The sequence below is a fragment of the Aythya fuligula genome, unplaced genomic scaffold (genome assembly GCF_009819795.1).
Source record: "Aythya fuligula isolate bAytFul2 unplaced genomic scaffold, bAytFul2.pri scaffold_63_arrow_ctg1, whole genome shotgun sequence".
NCBI classification, from domain to species: domain Eukaryota; kingdom Metazoa; phylum Chordata; class Aves; order Anseriformes; family Anatidae; genus Aythya; species Aythya fuligula.
The window spans coordinates 29379-41998 of NW_022473997.1; the positions used below are offsets into that span (position 1 = coordinate 29379).

The following is a 12620-nucleotide window of genomic DNA, read 5'->3' on the forward strand; positions in this document are numbered from 1 at the left end:
CTTGGCATTTGTGGACCTCAGCTGTTTTTTTTTTTTTTTTTTTTTGTGTGTGTGTGTATGTTCTAAGTTTTTGTTTTTTTTTTTTTTTTCAGGGGCAAATAGTGTGTTTGCTGAGCGTGGTTGGTAGGAGGAGGTGGGGAGCTGCTGAAGACTGGTAGGTTTGGTTTCGAGGAGTGTGTGGCATTATTCCTGTGCGATGCGACTGATTGTTGGGCGGGAACGTTGCAGCTTGTGTGTCTTAGCCATTGTAGCTTGTGTAGTGTGTGTTGTGTGGCCCGGGTGGAGTTTGCTGTGGCACTGTGAGCAAAGAATCTCAGTTAGAGCTGGTGAGCAGCTGAAGTACCGGAGCTGGGAAGAGAGAGGTATTATTGCAGCAGGTACGCTGTGGCTGTGAGGTGCCTCAGAGTGTGCTTTTCTCTTGTCTCTACAGGTGCTTTGAGCAGTCGTGGACAGGGAAGGGAAATCCTCATGTCACAAAGCTCTGAGGGAAGGTGAGTGTTGTCAGCCTGGTCATCCCTTATCCGAAGCGAAGGGAAGACGCTCAGGTGTTTCCCTGTGAGGGTCCGAAGTGAGGCTGTTTGGGATAGAGGAGCAGTGTGGCAGGTGGTTGCTCGCAAGAAGAGTGGTCATTGTGTCCTTTGTGTTCCCAGGTGGCGTGGGTGATGCTGGCCGCTCCTTTCAAGCTTGGACCTAATTTGCAGGTACAGAGGCAAGTGGCCTGCTGTTTTGAAAGGATAAAACTAAAGATGGGGTCCCTTTTGTTGTTGAGGGATGGGTGCTACTGCTGTCAGCTGAATGTTTATCTTCTGCTTGTCTTTCTCCTTTGTTGAGGGTGAAACGCAGTGCGCAGTGCAGGACGTCTTGACCCGAGCTGCCTCTGCAGTGACTCTGGTGCATGATGAGCAGAGGTAACTGTTGTTTTTGGGGCGCGGTTGTCACTGCAGTTATTTTCCTACATCCAATAGAGTAAAATTCCAGTTGGGCTTTTAGAGGTGCTATAAGTGGGTAAAGAGAACAGATGGAAACATCTGCCATGTGGGGCAGGCAAGCGGCTGAGGTACAGGAGGGGATGAGAGTATGTGATTTTTTTTCTGGGGATGGAATGGACTCAATTTTGTTGGTGTATAATCTGTTTTGCTCCTAGATTTTTCTTTCTGCGTAAATAAAAGTTTGAGCTAATTCCAGGTAAGAAAGTTCCAGTTACTTGCTGGGTCGTATTGTCTTTTTAATATTCAAAGCTGCAGCAAAAGCATGGGGATTGTTGCTTCTAGAAACTCCCCAGTTCTCTTGTTTGCACTCTGCATGCTGTTGAGCTAAAGCAGATTTAAAAAAAAAATACAGGAAACACACACACAAAACAACAATAACAAGAACAAAAAAAAAAACAACACCATTGGGTGACTTGTGAACGCAACGATCATTTAATCCCTTTGTTTTCCCAGGTGGTGTGGATGATACTGGCTGCACTGTTGGAGCTTGGACTCGGAGAGGAACACGTGAGCACAATCGTATGTTGCATTAGCAGTAGTCAGCATTGTGGAGAAGGTGAGCAATGGGGCCAGCGTCCTAGTGAATGCTGTTACTCTGTTTTTGCAGCTGATGATGAGCCTGGCAATTGACTAAGATGACAATCGGTGCCTGTGCATTTCTTGAGGCGGAGGGACTTTACCATGCAGCAACCTGAGAGCTAAGTTGGGGGGCACCTGGTATTTGCATATCTGGGGTGGCTAATGGGAGCTGGGAGCCAGAGCAGCATGGAGCCAGCTGGCTGAATAGACTTGGTTCCACGGTGAGGGTGGTTCAGGCTGGGTCACGTTCAGGCTGCTTGTGGCTGGGTCACCAGGCTAATAGAAGAAGTGGGATTATTTTGTAGCGTGAGTGCGTGTGCCAGGCAGGACAGTTTCCTTCTGTTCGTCTGTCTTGTAGTGTTGCTTCTGCAGCGTCTGTTCTGTGCTTCTCGGGTCTTGATATCCTCCTAGCTTTTGACACTGGACTGACTAGACAGGCAACTTGGTAGTGGTGCTGAAGGGCCTCAGTGCTTGTTTTGTCATCATGACTCTGATCTGAGCACTTCTTGTCTTGCAGTCACTGCTTAAAGAGCAGGTCTGTTTCAGGTCTCGTGCATCATATTCGGTTTGAGATCGCGTCTGTTTCCATCCTCACTCTTGCAGAAGTCATCTGGGCCGCATCAGGAGCTCTTGCTTGGGAATTGAATTCCTAAGCATCGTCTTATGGGGTTTTCAGTCCCCATCCTTCTGGTCTGTTGTCTTGAAGGCAGGCTTTTTAGGCCTCCATCATCCCAGTTCTGGCAGTTGCTTCCAGTCGCGTGTCATGACATTTGAGTCTTCTCTAGGGTCTGGTGCAGAGCACCTGTTCTGACTTGCTGTTGCCATAGGGCTTCCCTCCGGGGGTCTCTTTTTCTTGCGCCTTGTGTTGTGTGTTTTGTAGTGTTTGTGGCGTGGCTGTGTGTGTATGTGTTTGGTCTGGAGCTGTCCTGCCTGGCAGTTAGTGATTAATGTGGCAGTGCATGGGTGTACTAATACATTGTCTGGACTGTTTTGGCGAAGACATCCGGTCTGCCTCTGGGCACGTACTGAAGGGCAGCTGGCACAGTCATCTCTGTGGTGTTTGGCAGATGTGGAGGTGGGAGAGTATATCTGCTTGTGAGCAGCTGCTCGCATAAGCGCTTGAACGGTGTGCTTGAGGAGGTCTGTTGAATCTTGAAAGGTTACAGATATGGGGTTTTGAAATGTTTATTCTTATTTCTTTCCTATCCCCAGTAGAGTGTAAACCTTTTGGAACCTGTCACAGGAAAGAGCTCCATCTGGAACTGTTCAGCACTGGGTAGGCAGCTCAGTGACAGGCTTGATCTACTTCTGAGGTGCTGAGGTAATGGGGCTGCTGTTTTGAAACAATAATTTGTAAATGGGGTCCCTTTGTGTTGTTGAGGGATGGGTGCTAATGCAGGCCGCTGAATGATTATATTGTGACTGTTTTCATTTGTTAAAGCTGCAACACAGTGTACAACGTGGGACTTGAGCATAGCTGCTTTCGGCAAGGTGAGTGATGAACAGATGTAGCAGGCACTTTAGGGGTGCAGTTGTCACTGCAGTTAGTTAACTACACAAAATACAGTAAAAATCCTGTTTATATTTCAGAGGTGTGTTGTAGCTGGCTTAAGAGAGCAGATGGAAGCATCTGCCTCGAGGGCAGGTGAGGGAGCAGAGGTAAGGGAGCAGATGAGAGTAACTGTCCTAGCTGTGCTGTGGCTTTGGATGCTGCTTAGGCCTATGCTTTTCTTTTTGTTTCACAGGTGAGTCGCACAGGCTCAGAGGGGCTAAGCTGCACTCTAAAGAGCAGCACGAGAAGGGCGGGCTGTTTGTGAGCTGGATTGGAGCAGAACTGCCAAGTAGCACGAGGTGACTGCGAAGGGTATCCATCTTGCTTTGCAGGTGCCATGGCAGGCTCTCCACAGAAGCAGTTGAGGATTTGAGAAGAGGTTGCAGATCATCAAGGAGCAACACATGCAGGGACGGCTTGAAAACGGTATGGCTGCTTTCTCTTCTGTTTATCAGGTGTCCCAGGCAATGTGGGCTGTGATGTTAGTCTTTAGAATCGGAACATAGCAGGTGCTGATGGCTGTCTTCTTTGGTAGGCAAAGAGGTGCCCAAAGCCCTGTCCTGTGTAGCCTGAGCACACCTTGCTGAGGATGAGGTGTCCTTTCTACCAGTTCCCAAAACTGTGTTGAAGCTGAAATGCTGTGTCTGTGTTTTGGTTGGGGTTGCACCTTGGTGAGTGTAGGGATGGATTTTAAGTGGGTGCAGCGGAGGGCCTGGACCCAGTGTCCTGTAATGTGTTTTAACACATCAGCATAGCCTTTTGGTTCTCAGCTTACTTAAGTAAGTGATTTTTCCTGTGAGTGGAATGGAATTGAATTCTTTTTTGGCATGTAATCAGTTCTGCTCCTAGACTTTTCTTTCTATGTAAATAAAAGCTTGAGCTAATTCCAGATGAAAAAAAAAAAAAATCAGCTACTTGCTTGGTCATTTTGTCCTTTTAATATTCAAAGCTGTAGCAAAAGCATGGGGATTGTTGTGGAGGAATGGTTAAGTGAGGTAGGACACGTGGATGTTGAGCAGTTAGGAGGTCATGGGCTAGGGGAGGTACCGTACTCAACTCATATGAGCCTGGGCACGTGCGCAGCTGGTTGAGAACCAATCAGGCCCAAGGACACGATGCCCTTGTGTGGTTGGGAAAGTCCCTAAGGCGGGACGGTAGCTAAAAGAGGGAGGAACTAACTGACAAGATAGGAAAGTGTTAGCCAATCCTGAGCTTAGTTTTTGCAATATGTATGAGTTGATTATGTTCGAACTAGATAAAAGGCGACTGAGCTATCCATTAAAGTTGAAGTTCACTGTTCACTCATATTGAGCGTCTGTGTCTTCCTTCTGTCGACAACAAATAGCGCCCGAACAGGGACCGATCTGAACGGGATTTGGACACTGCTGGCGGTGATCCTGGGCCACGGTTGGACGGAATAAGGGAGGAACCGGTCCTGCAACGCAGCCCAGGAGGTGGAAGGGACAAGAATCCCCTCACCCGCGTCGGGAAGGTGAAAGGGACGTGGAGTCCCCGCACCCGGGAGAGGATCCCGCCGGTCACGCGTCGCCGAGGTCTGAAAGGTGAAAGGGACGAAAACTTGGAGTCCCCGCACCCACAGCTCGGAAGGTGGAAGGGAGTCCCCGCACCCGGGATGAGCCTATAAAGGGTCCCGCCGGAGAAGCGCCGCCGAGGTCTTTGCAAAGGCTGCAACCAACGTATATAAAGGTATGGAGAGACAAGCGGCGTATGCTTTGCTCGAATGCTTTTTAGAAAAGTGGATCACTTCAGATATAGACTGCAAAAAGGATTTACCAGGATTATTAGCATATGGAGTAATGCAGGGTTGTTTTATCAATCCTGATACAGTTTTTCAACAAACAGAGTGGCGTAAATTTGGGGACAAATTGTTTGATGAAGTTATTAATGAAAATAAGGCTGCTAAAAAATTATTGAAGCCTTGGAGAGCAGTCACTAACGCCTTAGTTATACATCAGGCTGAGCAGAGAGTCGCTACTGCTGCTACAGAGCGACTGGGATTGCCGGGAAGTGTTGGAGCTGGGGATTGCCCACTGCCGCCTTCAGTGAGAACGATAACGCTGCCTCAGGGGGCTACGGGGCAGTGGGAGCCTCCCCCCCCCTCAGTCACCGCCACGAGCAGTGCTGCGCTCGGAGTTCCGCGGAATCGAATGGCAGCTGACCCTCACCGTGTGGCGAGTCGGCACAGAGCAGAGGGACGGACATCAGGACCCTGCAGCCTGTCTGATGTAACCATGGAAGCAGCGGCGGCTGTACTGCTTCTCTCTGGCATTCTTTTTATAAGAGGTTTACCTTGCAATGAAAAAGGGATACTAACTGGAGTGTTAATAATTGTATGTGTTATTCTTAAATGTCCAGGTATTTTGTGTTGAAAGTATTTGTGTAAGGGTAAGGTTTTAAAACAAAGTGTTGCAAGTCACTTCACGAGGAACACAATGAGAGGCAATACTTGTTTGTTTGCTTATCATTCTAAATTATATTCATGTGGTATGATTGAGGTTGTGGTATGATTGAGAGTGAGATGTGCCAGAGGCCTCTGGGTGTGTGAGTGTGCTGTGTACTGTGTTAGTGAGAGCGCATTTATTGCCATAGTGCAGGCTGAAATCATAGGAAATTAGTACTGGTCGAGCAAAATCATGTTTCACAAGTATGGAGTCATTGTGCGAAGTAGCCACTTGGAGAAACTTAAGGGAACGTACTGTTTAAAACTTTTTGATTGTAATGAGTCAATTCACAAATCCATTACTTTCTTGAAAGAGCACATGAGAAAGAGTCAATATGGTATCAATCCTTTCAATCAATGGTTCACTGATTTGTTTGAAACAATGCATAGATGGTTACTGGGATTAGTCAAAGAGGGATTAAGGATTTTGTTCACTGTGGTGTCAATCATCATTGCATGTAGTATTGTGATAAATGTGGTTAAAGAGTTACTTGCAAAAATGTTATAAAATGTTATAGAGATTTTGAAGTGGTGCCAGAAACAGGTACCCAGTGGATCACTGCAAAGTGGACTGAAGCAGCTTTAGAATCTGCACACGCCGAAGACGACCAGGAAGAGGTTCCTGATAATCATTCTGACAATGACGTGGGCTGTGACACCTCGACGACTATCAAGAACAGCCTTTGATCACCATCAAGTGATTAGGTTTAAGTGTGTTACTACTAAGTTGTGTTACTTACTATTAATTGTGTTACCATTAAGTGCTTACAGTAATTGTAGTGTTATTAGGGTTAAGTTGTATAGTTGTGTTATGTTATGTACCCTTTCAGAACATGCTTGTTTGGGGTCCCGATAGGGGATCCAAAGGAACTGAGTGAAATGTTAGCACCATACTCTGCCCGTATTACTCTGCTTAATGGATCTTTTTCTGACTGTAGGAACTGCACACGCTTTGGCTAGCATAAATAAGCTTGCTTGTTGGGCTGTTAAACAGTCAAATGTAACCACACAAGTTCTTTCTGAAATGTCGCAAGACACGGAAAGCCTAAGGCACGCTGTGCTGCAAAATAGGGCCGCTATTGATTTCTTGTTCTTGGCTCAGGGACATGGGTGTGAAGATGTAGAAGGAATGTGTTGCTTTAATCTTTCCGACCATGGTCAGTCAATTCACGACCAGTTGAAATGGTTAAGGGATCATACACAAAAAATTGTAGTACAAGATAGTTGGTTTGAAGGTTGGCTTAAATCTGTTTTTGGGAACATGGGTGGATGGGTTTTGTTAGTTAAAGAGGGACTTTGCTTTCTACTTATAATTATATTGATTATAATTGCTGCATATGTAACCTTTAACTGCCTAACTAAGAAACTAGAGCAACTCACAGAGAAGGTATTTGTAGCACAAAATAAAAACGGGGGAATTGTGGAGGAATGGTTAAGTGAGGTAGGACACGTGGATGTTGAGCAGTTAGGAGGTCATGGGCTAGGGGAGGTACCGTACTCAACTCATATGAGCCTGGGCACGTGCGCAGCTGGTTGAGAACCAATCAGGCCCAAGGACACGATGCCCTTGTGTGGTTGGGAAAGTCCCTAAGGCGGGACGGTAGCTAAAAGAGGGAGGAACTAACTGACAAGATAGGAAAGTGTTAGCCAATCCTGAGCTTAGTTTTTGCAATATGTATGAGTTGATTATGTTCAAACTAGATAAAAGGCGACTGAGCTATCCATTAAAGTTGAAGTTCACTGTTCACTCATATTGAGCGTCTGTGTCTTCCTTCCGTCGACAACAGATTGTAGCTTCTAGAAACACCCCAGTTCTCATGTCTGCACTCTGCATGCTGTTGAGCTAAGCCATATAAATAAGGTAATAAAACCACAGCTGCTGTTCCTCTTCTTTCTGCTTTTTTTGTGCTTTCCCCCTGCACTTTCCCATGTGATTGGCTTCAGGTTCCAGGTGGGACCTAATAGTAACTGAGTTGCAGGTGTGCCATCAGAGAGCTGCTTCTGCCTGGGCTGCTCTTTGGGGTAAGTGCTTTGTTTTTCCTTCAGTCAGTTGCAGGGTTCTTTAGGTGGGTCAGAGTCTATGGACTGATGCATTTTCAAGTAGAAACCGGTACGCATATCTTTTCGAGGTGGCAACTGGTAGGATCTGTCATAGTAAAGCAATCTAAGTAGTAGGTGCCTGTATTGCACGCAGCTCTTCCTCAGGTGAGTAGTTATTACAGCAGTTTTACGGATAGTATGGCGATGTTATTTTGTGTGTTTGCTTTGTGTTTCTGGGTCCCTTATGATTTTTGCAGAATTACAGGGCTTTTTGTGAGTCTTTGCCTATATGTCAAATCTTATCAAAGTCACAACCTTGGTGGCAAAGTGATGGAGCAGGGTTTAGGAGAAATGTATCATGGAGGCTCCCTGTGTGAGCATGTATCTGAAAATGGCAGCATTGGGCATATAAGCAGTGGCCTTTCTCAGGGTTAGGGGCGGTTTGTTATATTTCTGGAGCTTTTGCCTGTGTGTTTGCTGTCTGTCGAGTCTTTAGACCATAAAGCCTTCTAGGCTTTATGTGCATGGAATTCACATATTTGAGGTATGTTTATGAGGGGTTGCCAGGTACGTTGTTTTTGGGAAACCGTGGGGTACGGTTTCTTGACCACATAAGTGCAGTACTGCCAAGAGACTGAGCAGGGTCACCTTCTTCATCACTGAAGAATAAGTCTGTTCGGGCACATTTCAGCGTGGTGCTGACCGGGCACATTTCTCAGTTGGAGCTACTGAGCAGGTGAGTTAAAGGAACCAGGAACAGAGAGGTATTGCACAATGATATGTTGCATTAGTAGTAGTGAGCGTTGTGCAGGAGGTGGGTATTAGCTCTGGCATGCTAGTGAATGCTGGTTCTCTGTTTTTGCAAGTGATGATGAACCTGTTTGACGTAATTCCATTTGAAAAAGTTCCAGTTACTTGACTGGTTGTGTTGTCCTTTTAATATTAAAAGCTGCAGCAAAAGCATGGGGATTGTTGCTTCTAGAAACACCCCAGGTCTCTTGTCCTCTGCATGTTGTTCAGGTAAAGCAGATTTAAAAAAAAAAAAAAAAAAAAGAAAATGAAAATCTGCTGCTCCTGCTCTGCTCCTACTTCCTTGTGCTTTGTCCCTCCCCTTTACAATGTGATTGGGTTTGGGTGCTGGGCAGGGCCAAATGGTATATGAGCCCCAGGCATGGCATCAGAGAGCTCCTTCTGCCTAGGCTGCTCTTTGGGGTAAGTGCTTTGTTTTCCTTCAGTCAGCTGCAGGGTTCTCTAGGCAGGCTGGAGTCTATGGATTTCTGGATTTATAAGTCCTTGGAATTCACTTAACAGAGGGATATTTAGTAGAGGTTGCTGGCTCACTGTTCTTTGCGATGGTGGGATACGCTTCTGTTTTTTGAGCTATATTTTAATCTCTAGATGTACAAACCTACTTGTGTAATTTTCCAGGGGACTAAAACCAGCTTCATTTCATGCTACATGTGGCTTGGCAGTTTAGATGCAGCGTTACCAAGAGCCTGAGCAGGGTTCTATCAGAGTCTGCTCTTTCCTCTGCAAAGGGTAAGTCTGTGATTACCTCTGCAGGGGCTGCTGTGCGTGCACGTCTTTTTGGCATTTATGGATCTCAGATGTTTTTTTTTCGTGTGTGTATGTTCTAAGGTTTTGTTTTTTTTAGGGGCAAATAGTGTGTGTGCTGAGCGTGGTTGGCAGGAGGAGGTGGGGAGCTGCTCAGGACTGGTAGGTTTGGTTTCTCAGAGTGTGCGGCAGCCTTCGGGTGCGATGCGACTGATTGTTGAGTCTCTCCTGGGGTCTGCTGCAGAGCACCTGTTCTGACTTGCTGTTGCCATAGGGCTTCCCTCTGGGACTCACTTTTTCTTGTGCCTTGTGTTGTGTGTTTTGTTTTAGTGTTTGTGGCGTGCCTGTGTGTGTATGTGTTTGGTCTGGAGCTGTCCTGCCTGGCAGTTAGTGATGACAGCTAACGTGGCAGTGCATGGGTGTACTAATACATTGTCCGGACTGTTTAGGCAAAGACATCCAGTCTGCCTCTGGGCACGTGCTGAAGGGCAGCTGTCACAGTATATCTGTTTGTGCACAACTGCTTGTTTACCTCTATTCATTTAATAAATTGTAAAATTTAATTGCAATCCAATTTGGGACCCAGTCATGTATGACAACTGGGGGCTTGTCCGGGAGGGCTTTGGTTCCTGAATTCTTACTTTATCTAGGAGAGGCGCCCCACCATTTGGTGGCTGCTGTTCGAGTCAGGTCGGGACTAATGGCATCTTGAACCTGAATAAAGGTAAGCAAAGGTTTTGATTTTTTTTCAGTTCCCTTGCTGGCTGCAGCACTATATTTTGCCCGTAATTCTGCGTGTGAAGATCTGAATGAAGACAATGGAGTCATAAGCGTTTAAAGCGTATACTGTTCTGTTGGGTGGGTTTCGGTTGCCTGTGTGTGTAAGAGTGTGACTGAGACGGAATTCAGTTCCGAAGCGATTGTGGAGGTCTTCTAACCACGGTTCCAATCTCCTGCTAGGGACTTGGCCAGTGAAGGAACGAAGGGATTCCTATAGGATTTGTGGGTGGGTGATAGATCTTAAATCCTCCCTAAGACACTCTTATTAAGGTAACCAAGGGCTGTGGGAATTGCCACAGTAACATTCCTAGATGGGTCAGACAAAATCGAAGACCAGGGACCAGAAGAAAGGGAGCAAATTACCAGACATACCACCAGAAAGTCCATTAGGAATAACGGTTAGAAATTGGAATGAGAGGGGCCCCAGAAAAGGAAAAAGTAAATAAAAAACGGTCCAGTATTGTGTGATAGAATGGCCAAAGGAGCCTTTAACACCACATATCTTTCAGCCTGCTTTTGGATCCTTTGAAGACTGTATTTGTCAGGCCTTAAATACACATGTTAATTCGAGGGAACCTTTTTGCTGGGAAGAAAGTGATTATGCAGGATTATGGATCAGGAGGACTTCATGTCCTTTTCCAGCCTCAATATTTACACTAAAAGCAGATAAGAAATTTGAAGAAGAACAAGAACAGGAAAAAGGAAAAGATAATAAACGGGAGCCGTTGGATAACCTACCATCTCCATATCCTAACAATCCACCTCCGGTGGCTGTGGTATCTCCAGCAGTACCACCATTGCCCCAGCTTTCAACACCATCAGCACGAGAATGAGACCGACCACCGGCTGCATGCACAAGAAGTAGTACTGCCGTATCTGAGAGAGCTCCTCTATATCCCTTAAGGGAGGTAACTGGTGTATAACTGGGTTGGAGTTTTAACAGGGTTTTAATGGTTTCAGGGTTAGTGTTTTAGTGTTTTAGAGGTTTTTTTTTTTTTTTTTTTTTTTTTTTTTTTTTTTTTGGGATGGAGTGTTGCTATGTTTTTTAGGGTTAGGGTCCTAGGGTTTTATTTTTGGTCAGTTACTTAGGGTTAGTGTGTTAAGATCCTCTTTTTTTTTTTTTTTTTTTTTTTTTTTTTCAGGTTAGGTTCTCCAGGGTTAGGGTTTTGAGCATCCTAGTTTTTTGGGTTATGGTGTTGAGCATCCTAATGTTTTGTGTTAGGGCTTTGGGTTTTAAGCATCCTAATTTTTGGGTTAAAGTTTTGTGTGTCTTCATGTTTTCAGTTTGTGCTTAGAGCGTCCTAAAGTTTTGGGTTTTGGTTTGTGTTTTGAGCGTCCTAATGTTTAGAGTTACGGTTTTGAGCATCCTACTGTTTTGGCTTTGGGTTTTGTGCATCTTAATTTTGGGGTTAAGGCTTCAAGCGTTCTAATTTTGTTGTTTAGGGCTTTGAGAATCCTAATGTTTTGGGTTTGGGTTTTGAGCGTCTTAAGTGTTTGGGTTAGGGCTTTTAGGCATAGTACTTCAGGGGTTTAGTGTGGTAAATAGCTTGGGTTATGCCTGTAGGGGTTTCAAAGTTTTTTAGTGTTACGGCTTGAGGCTTTTTTGAAAGGCCGGTAAGTGCTTGGGTTACAGTGAGTGCCGGTAAATGTATTTCTCGAACACTCGGCCTGTGATTGATCAAGCCAGCTGCCTGGGGAATGCTGGTAGGCGTAGTTTTCCGGCACCGGGCTTCCGGGAGGCCATGTTATTTACCCAGAGTATGCCGGGAGATGTAGTTCTCGGACTCTGGACTTCCGGGAGGCCATGTTGAGTGCCCAAAGCATGGTGGGAGGTGTAGTTTTTGGACTCTGAACGTCCGGGAGGCCATGTTTGGTTCCCAGAGCATACCGGGAAATGAAGTTCTCGGACTCTGGACTTCCGGGAGGCCATGTTGGGTGCCCAGAGCATACCGGGAAATGAAGTTCTCGGACTCTGGACTTCCGGGAGGCCATGTTGGGTGCCCAGAGCATACCGGGAAATGAAGTTCTCGGACTCTGGACTTCCGGGAGGCCATGTTGGGTGCCCAGAGCACACCGGGAAATGAAGTTCTCGGACTCTGGACTTCCGGGAGGCCATGTTGGGTGCCCAGAGCACACCGGGAAATGAAGTTCTCGGACTCTGGACTTCCGGGAGGCCATGTTGGGTGCCCAGAGCATACCGGGAAATGTAGTTCTCGGGAACTAGGGTTAGGGTTAGTGTTAGTGGTTAGGGTTAGGGTTAGAGGTTGGGTTAGGGTGAGGGTTAGAGGGTTAGGGTTAGATCCGTTAGGGTTAGGGTCATCAGGGTCAGGGTTTGGGTTAGGGTTTAGGGTTCTGGTTAGGGTTGGGGTTAGGGGTTGGGGTTAGGGTCTGTTAGGGTTAGGGTTGGGTTAGGGGTTAGGGTTAGGGGGGTTGGGGTTAGGGTTAGGGGTTAGTGTCTTAGGGTTAGAGGGTTAGGGTTAGGGTGGGCGCAGGCAGCCATTAGGGTTAGGGGTTAGGGTTAGGGGTCAGGATCAGGGTCAGAATTAGGGTTAGGGTTTAGGGGTTAGGGTGAGGGTTGGGTTTAGGGTCTAGGGTTAGGGTTAGGGTCTGTTAGGGTTAGAGGGTTAGGGTTAGGGTATTAGGGTTAGGGTTAGATCCGTTAGGG

At 46.4% G+C, this 12620-nt stretch overlaps 1 long non-coding RNA gene across 3 annotated transcripts; it reads left to right on the forward strand.

The window, feature by feature from the left end:
* Positions 1 to 427: 427 nt before the first annotated feature.
* On the forward strand, positions 428 to 5440 carry LOC116501671. 3 transcript variants are annotated; one of them, XR_004254479.1, is made up of 9 exons: positions 428 to 491; positions 651 to 701; positions 832 to 908; positions 1443 to 1508; positions 1597 to 2889; positions 3010 to 3059; positions 3159 to 3227; positions 3453 to 3546; positions 4466 to 5440. It is a non-coding gene; the product is annotated as an uncharacterized LOC116501671 (long non-coding RNA). The 3 variants fall into 3 exon arrangements; XR_004254478.1 differs by lacking the exon at positions 3159 to 3227; XR_004254480.1 differs by lacking the exons at positions 651 to 701; positions 832 to 908; positions 3159 to 3227 and having other exon boundaries at positions 452 to 491.
* Positions 5441 to 12620: the final 7180 nt, after the last annotated feature.